This window comes from Symphalangus syndactylus, chromosome 24, assembly GCF_028878055.3.
Source record: "Symphalangus syndactylus isolate Jambi chromosome 24, NHGRI_mSymSyn1-v2.1_pri, whole genome shotgun sequence".
In the NCBI taxonomy this organism is placed as follows: Eukaryota; Metazoa; Chordata; class Mammalia; order Primates; family Hylobatidae; genus Symphalangus; species Symphalangus syndactylus.
In genome coordinates this window covers 44,043,901-44,058,396 of record NC_072446.2, presented here as the reverse complement: position 1 = coordinate 44,058,396, position 14,496 = coordinate 44,043,901, and the positions used below count along the sequence as shown (strand labels likewise).

General features: G+C 42.3%; 1 pseudogene; it reads right to left on the bottom strand.

The window, feature by feature from the left end:
* Nucleotides 1–6,645: 6,645 nt before the first annotated feature.
* On the bottom strand, nt 6,646–12,910 carry LOC129474423 (large ribosomal subunit protein eL19-like; annotated as a pseudogene).
* Nucleotides 12,911–14,496: the final 1,586 nt, after the last annotated feature.

Genomic DNA, 14,496 nt, shown 5'->3' with positions numbered 1-14,496 from the left:
AACTGATAGGCTTTGCTGAGTTTCTATCAGACTGAAGGGGAAGTTGTGTATCAGTCTGCGTCTTGCCAGGTAAACAACCCATTCTAGGCATTTAAAGTGGAGGGAAATTTAATGCTGGAAATTGGATAGGAAGGTGTTGGAAGAGCTGGATGAGGCCGGGTGTGGTGGCTCATGCCTGTAATCCCAGCACTTTGGGAGGCTGAGGTGGGAGGATTGCTTGAGCCCAGGAGTTTGAGACCAGCCTGGATAACACAGCAAGACCCCGCCTCTACAAAAATAAGAAATAAGAAACATAGTCAGGTGCAGTGGCGCATGGCTGAGGGAGGCAGAGGTGGGAGGATCACTGGAGCCTGGGAGGTGGAGGCTGCAGAGGCAGCAGTGAGCCATGATGGCGCCACTGTACTCCAACCTGGATGGCCATAACAAAATAAACAAAAAAGAGCTGGATGAGAAAAAGGAAGGGAATTTTACCCAGAAATCAGGATAGCACCCTTGGTCTGGTGCTTATAACCTGTATTTGCTGATGGTGCTGGAGGCTTGTAATCACTTGTGACTACTTGCAACCACAAGCAATCACCTGCCATGGCTAGAGCCAGAAACAGGATCGGTTCTCATTTCCTCCCACTTTCTAGTCCCTGACCTATGAAGTCCACTGGCAAAATCTAACAGTAACTCAGCTGGCAAGGAAGCCTACAAAATGTAGTCTCCCAACCCCCTTGTCATTCAGAGTAGAGCTTCCAAGGACAGGAATGGGGCAAATACTAATAGGCAAAATCAGGCATAAAGACATCATGCAGCCTGTTGCCATGTAAGTTCTGCCTACTACTTGGCTCTTGCACTGTTTCTTGAGATGTCTCTGTCTCTCCCACACATCGTCAATATCCATTAATCACCACGAAGGATCTAGTGCCAAATTTCCCTGCACCTTTTTCCCTCACCTCCACTTATATAGTGTCATTTTTCAAAAACAGATTTTTAATTCATTGAAGTTTATCGTATATAATGAAAAGTGCATATAAGTTCACAGCCACATAAATGTACACAGACAGAGCACACTCAGGCACCCATAACCCAGGTTTAAAAAACCCCAATACTACCAGCACTCCAAAATTCTCCCTTTGTTTATCCTTCCAGTCAATACCCCTGTCTGTCAAGAGTAACCACTATCCTCATATCTAACATCATAGTTTAACTTTGCCTGCTTTTTTGTCTAAGATTTCTTATTGTATTCTTGAGTTTGTTCTACAGTTTCTTGGATTCTATTTTGGTTTCACTGGGCATAAGAGTTCTTAGGTGTAGATGATAGAATCCACTCTAAATAGCACTCTAAATAAGCAGAAAGGGATTGATTAAAGGGTCTTAGGAAGCTCACACACTCTCCAGGAGGGATGGAAACCGGACTTGGATGCTTCATAACCAGAAACGTTACAGTCAATGTCAACAGCGGCAAGAGGGAATCCCCAACCGTGTATGTCATGGGAATGTTCCTAGAGAAATAATCACTTTCACCATTGCTTTATATTTGGCAACTAAGATACTGGGGACTAGACGCCAGAACATTTCATATTTGTACCAAAGAAACCATACAGCTCCACTACCATGACTGCCAGAAAATCTGATCTCCCTGAATGTGGTTGCCACCTCCTTTTGCCCATTCTTAGCTCCAAGTTTAGGGCCAGTGCATCTGTTTGACAGGACCTAGATTACACGAGGAATGCCAGATAGAAAAGAAGTTGGGATATTTAGCTTTTAGCTTTCCAGCCTTTACATTATAGGAAGTCAAGCCAAAGAGAGGTTAAAATGAAGTTAAATGGGCCAGTCTCTCTCTATATTCCTTCCTTCTTTCCTTCTTTTCTTCCTTCCTTCCTTCCTTTCCTTCCTTCCTTCCTTCCTTCCTTCTTTTTCTTTTTCCAAGAGAGTCTAGCTCTGTCATCTAGGCTGGAGCGCACTGGCGCAATCTCAGCTCACTGCAACCTCCGCCTCCCAAGTTCAAGTAATTCTCCTGTCTCAGCCTCCAGAGTAGCTGGGATTACAGGCGTGTGCCACCACGCCCAGCTAGTTTTTGTATTTTTAGTGGATACAGGGTTTCACCATGTTGGCCAGGCTAAACTCCTGACCTCAGGTGATTGGCTCCCCAAAGTGCTGGGATTACAGGCGTGAGCCACCGTGCCTGGCTGGTCAGCCTGTGTTATCTGAAATATTGTAGAATATCCATGAGTAGGATCACAGTGTTGTACAACTTTAGGGAATACTGTTTGTAAAATGAACAGAGAATTTTATATCGGTCAGTCTGTTACATGTAACACATAATTTTTAAAATGAACCGAGAATTTTACATCAGTAAACTTGTTACTCAATTGTCATACAAATAATTTTTTAAGTACAATAAGCATCACATCAAAAATCAAGGAAATGAGGCAGCAGTAACAAATAGGAGATCTAGACCTACAAAGATTTAATAAATTTGAATCACCAGTTACAGATTATAAAATAACTATGTTCACATTGTGTAAAATAAAAGTCATACAAGATGCCTCCTCAGATTAGAGAAAAAAAAACTTTAAAATGAGCTATTTGGGTCAGGCAGTGTGGCTTGCGCCTGTAATCTCAGCACTTTGGGAGGTTGAGGCAGGCAGATCAACTGAGGTCAGGAGTTCGAGACCAGCCTGGCTAACATGGTGAAACCCTGTTTCTACTAAAAATACAAAAATTAGCCAGGTATGGTGGTGGGTGCCTGTAATCCAAGCTACTCAGGAGGCTGAGGCAGGAGAATTGCTTGAACACTGGAGGTGGAGTTTGCAGTCAGCCTGGGCAACAGAGCGAGACTCCCGTCTCAAAAAATATATATTTATATATCTATATCTATATAACCTAACAATTTCTACAAATAAAAATACAATAACCTAAAGTAAAAACTGAATGGGTGTGTATAATAGTGGGTTAGACAGTTAAAGAGAGAATTAATGAACTAGAAGTTAGGTCAGAAGAGAATATCCTTTCTGGGGAAAGGACAGAGAGAGATAGAGGAAAATGTGGAAAGAGATAGAAAATATTGAAGAGATGTTAAAAGACATGGAAGAAAAACTGACAAGTGAAGAGAGAAGAATGGTGAGAGACAGCTTTTTTTTTTTTTTTTTTTTTTTTTTTTTTTTTTTTTTTTTTTTAGACAGGGCCTCACTCTCACCCAGAGTGCAGTCATCAAAGCTCACTGCAGCCTCGATCTCCTGGACTCAAGTGATCCTCCCACCTCACCCTCCTGAGTAGCTGGGTCTGCAGGCATGCACCACCATGCCCAGCTAAGTTTTGTATTTTTTGTAGAGACGGGGTCTCCCTGTGTTGCACAGGCTGGTCTCAAACTCCTGGGTTCAAGTGGTCCTCCTGCCTCAGCCTCTCAAAGTGTTGAGATTATGGGCATTAGCCACCACCAAAGTCAAGAGCAATTTTTTATTTTTTATTTTTGAGACAGGGTCTCGCTCTGTCACATAGGGTGGAGTGCAGTGGCGTGATCACTGCCCATTGCATGCAGCCTCAACCTCCTGGACTCAAGCAATCCTTCCACCTCACCCTCCCAAGTAGTTGGAACTGCAGGCATGTACCACCATGCCCAGGTAATTTTTGCATTTTTTGTAGAGACAGGGTTTTGCCATGTTTCCCAGGCTAGTCTTGAAATCCTGAGTTCAAGGGATCCTCCCACCTCGGCCTCCCAAAGTGCTGGGATTACAGGCGTGAGCCACCGTGCCCAGTCCAAGAGCAACTTTTGAAGAGATGCTAACAGAATTTTTCAGAACTGATGAAAGACACTAATTCACAGGTACACGAATCCTGACAAACCCCAAGAAGAATAAATAACCCAATATAATAATGGGCAAAAGATGTGAACATGCGTTTCACAAGACTGAACTGGCATGTGAGCTCCCCAAGTGATGTCCAAGCTCTGGATTCTCCTGATTTACAGCTAAGACATTTCCATGGCCAGAGATCTTCATCTGTTGTTGCTAGTTTTCCAGGTGCCCCCAGCCCTCACTAGCCTTCATAAATATGTAGTGTCATGAAAAGTGGTCCACTCTCCTGGAACTCTTTCAACAGTGAGTTTAGCCCTGCCTGACCTAAGCAAGCTTCCTTTTGGATAAAGGGAATTTGGGGCATCATATACATTTTTTTCAACTCTTTGCCTGGAAGTTTCCTCTAGTAAACCCTTACCTGTGTCAGTACCACATGTCATTAGAGGTATTTGCTCTTGCATTCCGTTTGACATGTGTGGTATGAGAAGATGGAGAACACCTCAGCATAATCTAGTAGCATTAAAGGCACACATGCCCAATTCCTAGATATATAATATATACCATAGAGAAACTCTTGCAAATATACAAAAGATACATGTACATGAATGCTCATAGCAGTTTTGTTTGCAATAGATCCAAATTGGAGCAAATCCAAATGACCACTAAAAATAGAATGAAGAGGCCGGGTATGGTGGCTCACACCTTTAATCCCAGCACTTCAGGAGGCTGAGGTGGGTGGATTGCTTGAACTCAGGAGTTCAAGACCAGTGTGGGAACATGGAAAAATGCTATCTCTACAAAAAATACAAATATTAGCCAGGCATGAAGGCACCTACTTGTGGTCCTAGCTATGTGGGAGGAGGAGCTGGGAGGATCACAAGCCCAGCAGGAGGTTGAGGCTGCAGTGAGCAGTGATCATGACACTGCACTCCAGCCTGGGCAACAGAGTGAGGCCCTGTCTCAAAAAAAAAAAAAAAAAAAAAAAAAAAAGGAGAAAAGAATGAAGAATAAAATATGGTATATTTTGTGCAATCGAATTATACAAGAATGAAAATAAGTAAACTAGTACACACAACATAGATGATTCTTGCAAAACAATTCTGAGTAAATAAGCAAAATGCAAAAGGAAAAGAATTACATTTTTTAGTGATGCATGAATGATAAAAATATAAAGAACAGCTGGGCACAGTGGCTCACATCTGTAATCCCAGCAGTGAGGGAAGCCAAGGCGAGAAGATTGTGTGAGCGCAAGAGTTCAAGACCAGCCTGCGCAACACAGCAAGACCTGGTCTCTAAAAAACAAAATTCAAAAATTAGCTGGTGGTGGTGGTGTGTGCCTGTGGTTCAAGCTACTTGAGGGGCTGAGGCAGGAGGATCGCTTGTACCCAGGAGGTTGAAGCTGTAGTGAGCAGGAATTGCACCACTGCATCCCAGCCTGGCCAACAAAGTGAGATCCTGTCTCAAAAACAAAGAAACAAACAAAAAAAGATAAAAAATAACAAGGACATGATTATGATAAAATTTAGAATTGTGATTGAGTCTATGGGGGAGCAATGCAGCAACATTCAGGGAGAAGAACATAGGAAGCTTCTGGAATGCTCACAATATGCTTTTCCCTTACCTGGGTGAGAGTACATGGGTGTTCACTTAAAAATATATGTTCACGCCAGGTGTGGTGTCTCACGCCTGTAATCCCAGCACTTTGGGATGCCGAAGTGAGCAGATCACATGAGGTCAGGAGTTTGAGACCAACCTAACCAACATGGAGAAACCCCGTCTCTACTAAAAATACAAAAAAAAAAAAATAGCTAGGCTTGGTGGTGGGTGCCTGTAATACCAGCTACTTGGGAGGCTGAGGTACAAAGTTGAACCCGGGAGGCAGAGGTTGCTTGAGCCAAGATCACGCCATTGTGCTCCAGCCTGGGCAACAAGAACAAAACTCCACCTCAAAAAAATAAAATAAAAATACATATTCAGCATTGAGTGAACATACTATGTATTTTTAAAAATTATCAATTTTTGGCCGGGCACGGTGGCTCACACCTGTAATCCTAGCACTTGGGGAGGCCGAGGCAGGCGGATCACAAGGTTAGGAGATTGAAACCATCCTGGCCAAGATGGTGAAACCCCATCTCTACTAAAAATACAAAAATTAGTCAGGTGTGGTGGCATGTGCCTGTAGTCCCAGCTACTCGGGAGGCTGAGGCAGAAGAATCGCTTGAACCCGGGAGGTGGAGGTTGTAGTGAGCTGCCATCATGCCACTGCACTCCAGCCTGGGTGACAGAGCGAGACTCCATCTAAAAAAAAAACAAAAATTATCGATTTTCATTTATTGGCATTTAAAAAATTTGCATATGATAAAATTCACCTTTTCGATGTACAGTTCTATGAGTCACATGCATAGATTCTTGTATTGACTATCACCACCCTCATAGAAACAGACATCAAAGGGCTGGGCGCTGTGGCTCAGGCCTGTAATCCCAGCACTTTGGGAGTCCGAGGTGGGCAGATCACGAGGTTAGGAGATGGAGGCCATCCTGGCTAACACGGTGAAACCCCGTCTCTACTAAAAATACAAAAAATTAGCCGGGCATGGTAGCGGGTGCCTGTAGTCCCAGCTATTCGGGAAGCTGAGGCAGGAGAATGGCGTGAACCTGGGAGGCAGAAGTTGCATTGAGCCGAGATCGCATCACCGCACTCCAGCCTGGGCGACGGAGCGAGACTCCATCTCAAAAAAAAAAAAAAAAAAAAGAAACACACCAAAGAATTCCCTTATGCTGTCCCTTTGTATTCAGATCCTTCTCCCACTCCAACCCTAGGCAACCACTGATCTATTTCCTGTTTTTATACTTTTGCTTTAGTTCAACGAACTCTCAGCAGGACAATTTCAAATATATCCACATCTAGAAATATTATAATCAAACTGTCAAAAGCCAAAGACAAAGAGAAAATCTTGAAAGCAGCAAGAGAGGAGCAACTCATCATGTATAAAGAATCCTCAGTAATATTAACAGGTTACTTCTTATTGGAAACCATGGTGGCTGGGGTGGTGGAGGAGAAAGGAGTGGGAAGAAATATCCAAAAGAAAGAAAAAGACTGTCAACTAAGAATTCTAAATCCAGCAAAACATCCTTCACAAATGAAGTAAAGGCTGGGCGTGGTGGCTCACCCCTGTAATCCCAGCACTTTGGGAAGTTGAGGGGGGTGGATCACTTGAGATCAGGAGTTCAAAACCAGCCTGGCCAACGTGGTGAAACCCCATCTCTACTAAAAATACAAAAATTAGCTGGGCGTGGTCATGCTTGTCTGTAATCCCGGCTACTCAGGAGGCTGAGACACAAGAATCACTTGAACCTGGGAGGCAGAGGTTGCGGTGAGCTGATAGGGTGCCATTGCACTCCAGCCTAGGTGACAAAGTAAGACTCTGTCTGAAAAAATATATATAAAGAAAAAAAGAAAGAGAAAAGGAATGAAGTACAAATACATACTACAACATGGATAAACCTTGAGAACATTATGTTAAGTAGAAGATGCCAGACGCCAGTGACAAAGGCCATATAGTGTATGAGTCCATTTGTATGAAATATCCAGATTAGGCAAAACTGTAGAGACAGAAAGCAGCAGATTTGTGGTTGCTTAGGGCTGGGCATAATTGAGGAAGAGGGATGATAGCTAAAGAGAACACTTTTTATTTTTATTTTCATTTTTTTAAGAGACAGAGTCTTGCTCTGTCACCCAGGCTGGAGTACAATGGCATGATCATAGCTTACTGTGGCCTTGAACTCCTGGGCTCCTCCTGCCTCAGCCTCCTGAGTAGCTGGACTAGGTGGAGTCTTGCTATTTTGTTCAGGCTGCTTGCAAACTCCTGGCCTCAAGTGATAGTCCTGCTTTGGTCTCCCAAAATGTTGGGATTGCAAGTGTGAGCCACTGCACCTGGCCTTTTTAATTTTTTATTTTAGGTGATAAAAATGTTTTAAAATGGACTGTGCTGATGGTAATACATACCTATGAATATATTTTAAAAAGTTGAATTGTACATATTAAATGGATGAATTGTATGGTTGTGAATTTTATCTCAAAACTGTTTTCAAAAAAATCTGCGTTGATGAGTGTACAGTGTTTAAAAATGTAGTTTGTATTACAGTAAGAGCACAAAGGGGCGGGGAGAAATGGAACTAAATGGGAGAAAATTGAAATTAAGTTACGTTAGTATTAATTGAAATTAATTTGGCATTAATCCAATCTAGATGTTAAAAGTTAAGATGTTATTGTAATCCCCAGCACAACCACCAAGAAAATAACTCAAAAAATATATATAGGAAAGGAAGAACAGGGGAATTAAAATGATGCAATGGAAAATATTTATTTAACACAGAAGAGGGTAGCAATGGAAGAAGAAGAAGAAGAAAGACAGAAAACAAATAGCAAAATGGCAGATGTACATCTTACCTCATCAGTTTAAATGTAAGTGGGTTAAACCCTCGGCCGGGCATGGTGGATCACGCCCATAATACCAGCATTTTGGGAGGCCAAGGCAGGCGAATCATGAGGTCAAGAGATTGAGACTATCCTGGCCAACATGGTGAAAACCCGTCTCCACTAAAAATACAAAAACTAGCTGGGCGTGGTGGTGCGCACCTGTAGTCCCAGCAACTTGGGAGTCTGAGGCAGGAGAATCGCTTGAACCTGGGAGGTGGAGGTTGCAGTGAGCCAAGATGGCACCACTGTACTCCATCCAGCCTGGCAACAGAGCGAGACTCCATCTCAAAAACAAACAAGCAACAAACAAACAAACAAACTCTCTAATTATACAGCAGAGACTGACATAATGGGCTAAAAAATATGACTCAACTATTTGTTGGCCAGGCACGGTGGCTCACACCTGTAATCCTAGCACTTTGGGAGGCCAAGGCGGCCAGATCACTTGAGCTCAGGAGTTGGAGACCAGCTTGGGCAACATGATGAAACTCCATCTCTACTAAAGATACAAAAATTAACTGGGCATGGTGGCGCATGCCAGTAGTCCCAGCTACTTGGGGGACTGAGGCAGGAGGATTGCTGGAACCCAGGAGTTCGAGGCTGCAGTGAGCTGAGATCGTGCCACTGCACTCAAGCCTGGGGGACAAAGTGAGATTCTGTCTAAAAAAAAAGAAAAAGAAAAAGAGAAACAAAACCTATTTGTTGTTTTCACCAGACATGCTTCAGATTCGAAGACACAAACAGGTTGAAGGTGGGATGGAAAAAAAACTATGCAAACAGTAACCAAAAGAAAGCCGAAGTGGCTATAGTTTTGCCCTTCCCAGAGTGTGATGTAAGTGGAATCATAAAGTATGTAACCTATTGAGTCTAGGTTCTTTCACTTAGCATAATGCATTTCAGAGTCCTCCATGTTGTGGCGTGTATCAGTCATTTGTCCCTTTTATCTCTGAGCAGTATCCCATCTTGTGGATCTATTTACCCGTTGAAGGACATTTAGGTTGTTTTGACCATTATGAATAATGCTGCTGTGAACATGTACAGGTTTTTGTGTGAATATACTTTTCCTCCTTTAGGATAAATACCTAGAGGTGGGATTGCTGGGTCATGTGATAAGTGTATGTGTAACTATAAGATACTGTTCCTGAGTGACTGTATTAATTTGAATTCCCACAAGCAATTATGAGAGTTCTTGTTGCTCTGTATTCTCATCAGCATTAGGTATTAATAGTATTTTTAATTTTAGTTATCATAATAGGCATGCAATGATTTCTCATTTTGGTTTTAATTTGCATTTCCCTTAATGACTAATTATACTAAACGTCTTTTCATGTGCTTATTTGCCATTCATATATATTCTTTAATGTAATGTCTTTACATCTTTTCCCCACTGTTTAAATTTTTTTTTTTTTTTTTTGAGATGGAGTTTTGCTGTTGTTGCCCAGGCTGGAGTGCAATGGCGCAATCTTGGCTCACGGCAACCTCCACCTCCCAGGTTCAAGTGATTCTCCTGCCTCAGCCTCCCAAGTAGCTGGGATTACAGGCATGCACCACCACGCCTGGCTAATTTTGTATTTTTAGTAGAGATGGGGTTTCTCCATGTTGGTCAGGCTGGTCTTGAACTCCCAACCTCAGGTGATCTGCCCACCTCGGCCTCCCAAAGTGCTGGGATTACAGGTGTGAGCCACTGGGCCCGGACTTTTTTTTTTTTTTTATTTGAGACAGAGTCTCTGTTGCCCAGGCTGGAGTGCAGTGGTGTGATCTCGGCTCACTGCAACCTCCCCCTCCCAGGTTCAAGAGATCCTCCCACCTCAGCTTCCTGAATAGCTGGGACTACAGGTGCGCACCACCATACCCAGCTAATTTTTATGTTTTTTGGTAGAGACGGGATTTCACCATGTTGGCCAGGCTGGTCTCGAACTCCTGACCTCAAGTGATTGGCCCGCCTCAGCCTCCTAAAGTGCTGGGATTACACAGGTGAGCCACCATGCCTGGCCAACTTTTTATTTTGAAATAATTATAGGTTCACAGGAAGTTGTTCACATAGTGCAAAGAGATCCATGTGCTTTTGACTATTCCCCCAGTGGTAACATATAGCTGTAGTACAGTATCATATGGCCCTAATCGTCTTCCTCCCAAATTCATATGTTGTAGTCCTAACCCTACCTTCCTCAGAATGTATGTGGTGATAGGGTCTTTCAAGACGTAATTAAGGTTAAGTAAGGTCAAACAGATGGTCCCTCCAATATGACTGGTGTCCTTATAAGAAGAGGAGTTCGGGTGCATTAGCTCATGCCTGTAATCCCAGCACTTTGGGAGGCTGAAGTGGGAGGATTGCTTGAACCACTGCACTCTAGCTTGGGTGACAAAGAGAGGCCCTGTTTAAAAAAAAAAAAAAAAAGAGATTAGGACACAGATACACACAGAGGGAAGACCACGTGAGGACATAGAGAGAAGACATCCATCTGCAAGCCAAGAAGAAAGGCTTCAGGAGGAATAAAATCTGCTGACCTTGGACTTCCAGACTCCAATACTGTGAGGAAATAATTTTTTTCCCCCAAGACAGAGTCTTGCTCTGTCATCCAGAGTGGAGTACAGTGGTGCAGTTTCGGCTCACTGAAACCTCTGCCTCCCAGGTCCAAGCAATTCTCCTGCTTCAGCCTCCCAAGTAGCTGGAATTACAGGCGCCTGCTACCACGCCTGGCTAATTTTTTGTGTTTTTAGTAGAGACAGGATTTCACCATGTTGGCCAGGCTGGTCTCCAACTCCTGACCTCAGGTGATCCACCCTCCTCGGCCTCCCAAAGTGCTGGGATTACAGGCGTGAGCCACCGCACCTGGCAGAGAAAATAATTTTGTTGGTTTAAGCTACCCAGTCTGTGGTACTTGGTGTGGCAGCCCTAGCAACCTAATACAAACATCCAAATGAGAAAACTGACATTGGTACATTACAGTCAACTCGATTACAGACCTTGTTCAGTTTTTGGCATTAAAAAACCCCCCCAAACCCTGTATCCATTTGTGTGTGTGTGTGGTGTGTGTGTTGTGTTTAGTTTTGTGCAATTTTATCCTATGTATAGATTTGTGTAACCACCACCACAATCAAGATATAGAACTGCTCCCTCACCACCAAAGAACTCCCTTATGTTACTTTTTTGTATTTGTGTCCCCTGCCTCCCCCATCTCCATTTCTTTCCCTTGATTACTCCTAATTTGTTCTCTCATTTCTATAGTTTTGTCATTTAGAGAATGTTATAGGAATGGAATAATATAGCATGTAACCTTTTGAGATGGACTTTGTTTTCACTAAGCATAATGCCCTTGACATTCATCAAGGTTGTTGCATGCCTTGATAGTTCATATCCTTTTATTGCAGAGTGATAATTGCTTTACATGGGTGTTCCAGAGCTTGTTCAACCATTCACTCATTAAAGGACATTTGAGTTGTTTCCAGTATTTTGCTATTATAAATAGGGCTAATAGGAACATTCAAGAACAGATTTTTGTATGCACATAAGTTTTCATTTTTCTGGGATAAATGCCCAAGGGTGTGATTGCTGGATCGTATAGTAAGTGTATGTGAGTGTCTGTACCATTTACATTCCCATCAGGAATGTACGAGAGAGCCAGCTTCTCTGCATACTTGTCACCACTTGGTGTTGCCATGACTTGTTATTTTAGCTGTTCATTACGCACCTATTTTAGCTGTTCTAATAGGTGTATAGTGAAATAGTGTGGCTTTAATTTGCATTTCCCCAATGGCTAAGGATGTTGGAAGTCTTTTCACGTGCTTATTTGTCATCTAAATCTCCTCTTTGGAAAAATATCTGTTTATCTCTTTTGCCCATTTTATAATTGGATTGTTTTTATTTTTTTTAAACTGCAGAGTTTTTTTAAACTGCCCGTTTTAAAAAATTGCATTGTTTCTTTTCTTGTTTTTAAGTTTTGAGAGTTAGATACAAGTGCTTTGTCTGATACATGATTTGTAAATATTTTCTGCCAATCTGTGGCTTGTCTTTTCATTCTCTTTTTCACTTTCTTAAGGAAAAGAAAGAGACTTGTTTTATTTGAGTGATTGGTCTATGTAATTGCTGAGGCCACTGAGTACAGACAAGGTGGGTGGGGGCGCTTTTTTTCTTTGTCTCTTCCTCCTTGGACAGAGCCTTGATGAACCTTTTTGGACTGCAGGTGAATATATTTGTATGCTTCCTTGGTCTTAGACCTCAACTTGTGGATGTGTTCCATAAGAATCCGTGTATTTTTGAACATGTTCTCTTTCACCTTCAGGTATAGGCTGTGATACATGTGGTGGCCAGTCTTCTTAGATTCCCAGTATCTTCTGACCATCTGATGCAGAATTCGCATCCTCCCCATCCAGGGTAACCTCTTTGGCACTTGAGCATTGACAGTATCCTTTCATTTACTTATGCCCATATTCCTGCCCTCCTGGCAGGTCAAGGTGTTTTTCCTGCATGAAGCCCAGGAAAGGACAGTCAGGGGCTTGGGATTATCAGCCCATCTTTGATCAGCTTTCGAATCTGCTGGCAGGTGTTGGCATTGGCGATTTCGTTGGTCTTGTTAGGGTCTAGCCAGACCATCTTTTTGCCACAGTGGAGAATCTTAGAGGCAAGTCTCTTCTGAAGCTTGGACATACAGCTGTTGCTGCAGTGACAAAAGGAAATAACTTTTTATTCTCTTAATAGTGTTTTTTGCAGAGCAGAAGCTTTAAATTCTGAGAAAGTGAAATTTATCCTTTTTTTCTCTTATAGATAGTGTTTTTTGTGTCCTATCTGAAAGCTCTTTGACTAACCAAAGATCATGAATATTTTCTCCTAAGTCTAAGAGTTTTATAGTTTTACGTATTAATTTATGTTTATCATATATTTTGAGTTAATTTATATATATATATGAAATGTAAGTCTAGGTTTTTTTTTGCATGTGGAAGTCCAGTTGTTCCAGCACCTTTTGTTGAAACGGCTGTTCTTTCTTCATTGAATTGTCTTTACATCTTTGTCAAAAATCAGCTGACCATATTTATGTGGGTCTATTTCTAGAATTTTTAGTTTGTTGCATTGGTATTTGTCTTTTTGCCAATATCACAGTGCCTTGACTATGGTAGCTTTATGATACATCTTAGAACCAGGTAGTGTGCACATGCAAAAGAATGCAGCTGGATCCTTTTGTTGCACCATATCCAAAAATTAACTCGCGATGGATCAAACCCTGCACTGAAGAGCTAACACCATAAAATTCCTAGGAGAAAAAAACAGTGAAAAATCTTCATGACATTGAATTTGTCAATCATTTCTTGGATATGTCACCAAAGTACAGTCAACAAGAGAAAAAACAGATAAGGTGAACTTCATCAACATTAAAAACTTTTGTGCATCAAAGAGAATGAAACAACAGCCCACAGAATGGCAGAAAATATTTGCAGAAATTTAAACATCCAGAATATATAAAGAACTTCTACAACTCAACATCAAAAACAAAAAAAACAAAACAAACAAAAAACATAATTCAAAAATGGACAAGGAACTTTTTTTTTTTTTTTGAGACAGAGTCTCACTCTGTCGCCCAGGCTGGAGTGCCGTGGCGCTATCTCGGCTTACTGCAAGCTCTGCCTTCGGGTTCACGCCATTCTCCTGCCTCAGCCCTGGGACTACAGGCACCTGCCACCATGCCCGGCTAATTTTTTTTGTATTTTTAGTAGAGATGGGGTTTCACCGTGTTAGCCAGGATGGTCTCGATCTCCTGACCTCGTGATCTGCCTGCCTTGGCCTCCCAAAGTGCTGGGATTACAGGCGTGAGCCACCGCGCCTGGCCTGAGCAAGGAACTTTAATAAACATTTCTTCAAAGAAGATACACGAATGGCCAGTAAGCATATGAAAAAAATGCTCAACATCATTAGTCATTAGGGAAATACAAATTGAAACGAGATACCACTTTACACCCTAAATTAGAATAGCTACTATCAATAAAATTAACAATAAAAAGTATTGGTGGGCTGGGCACGGTGGTTCATGCCTGTAATTTCAGCACTTTGGGAGGCCCAGCCAGGTGGATTACTTGAGGCCAGGAGTTTGAGACCAGCCTGGCCGACATGGTGAAACCTCGTCTCTACCAAAACTACAAAAATTAGCCAGGCGTGGTGGTGCATGCCTGTAGCCTCAGCTACTCAGGAAGCTGAGGCATGAGGATTACTTGAACCCAGGAGGCGGAGGTTGCAGTGAGCTG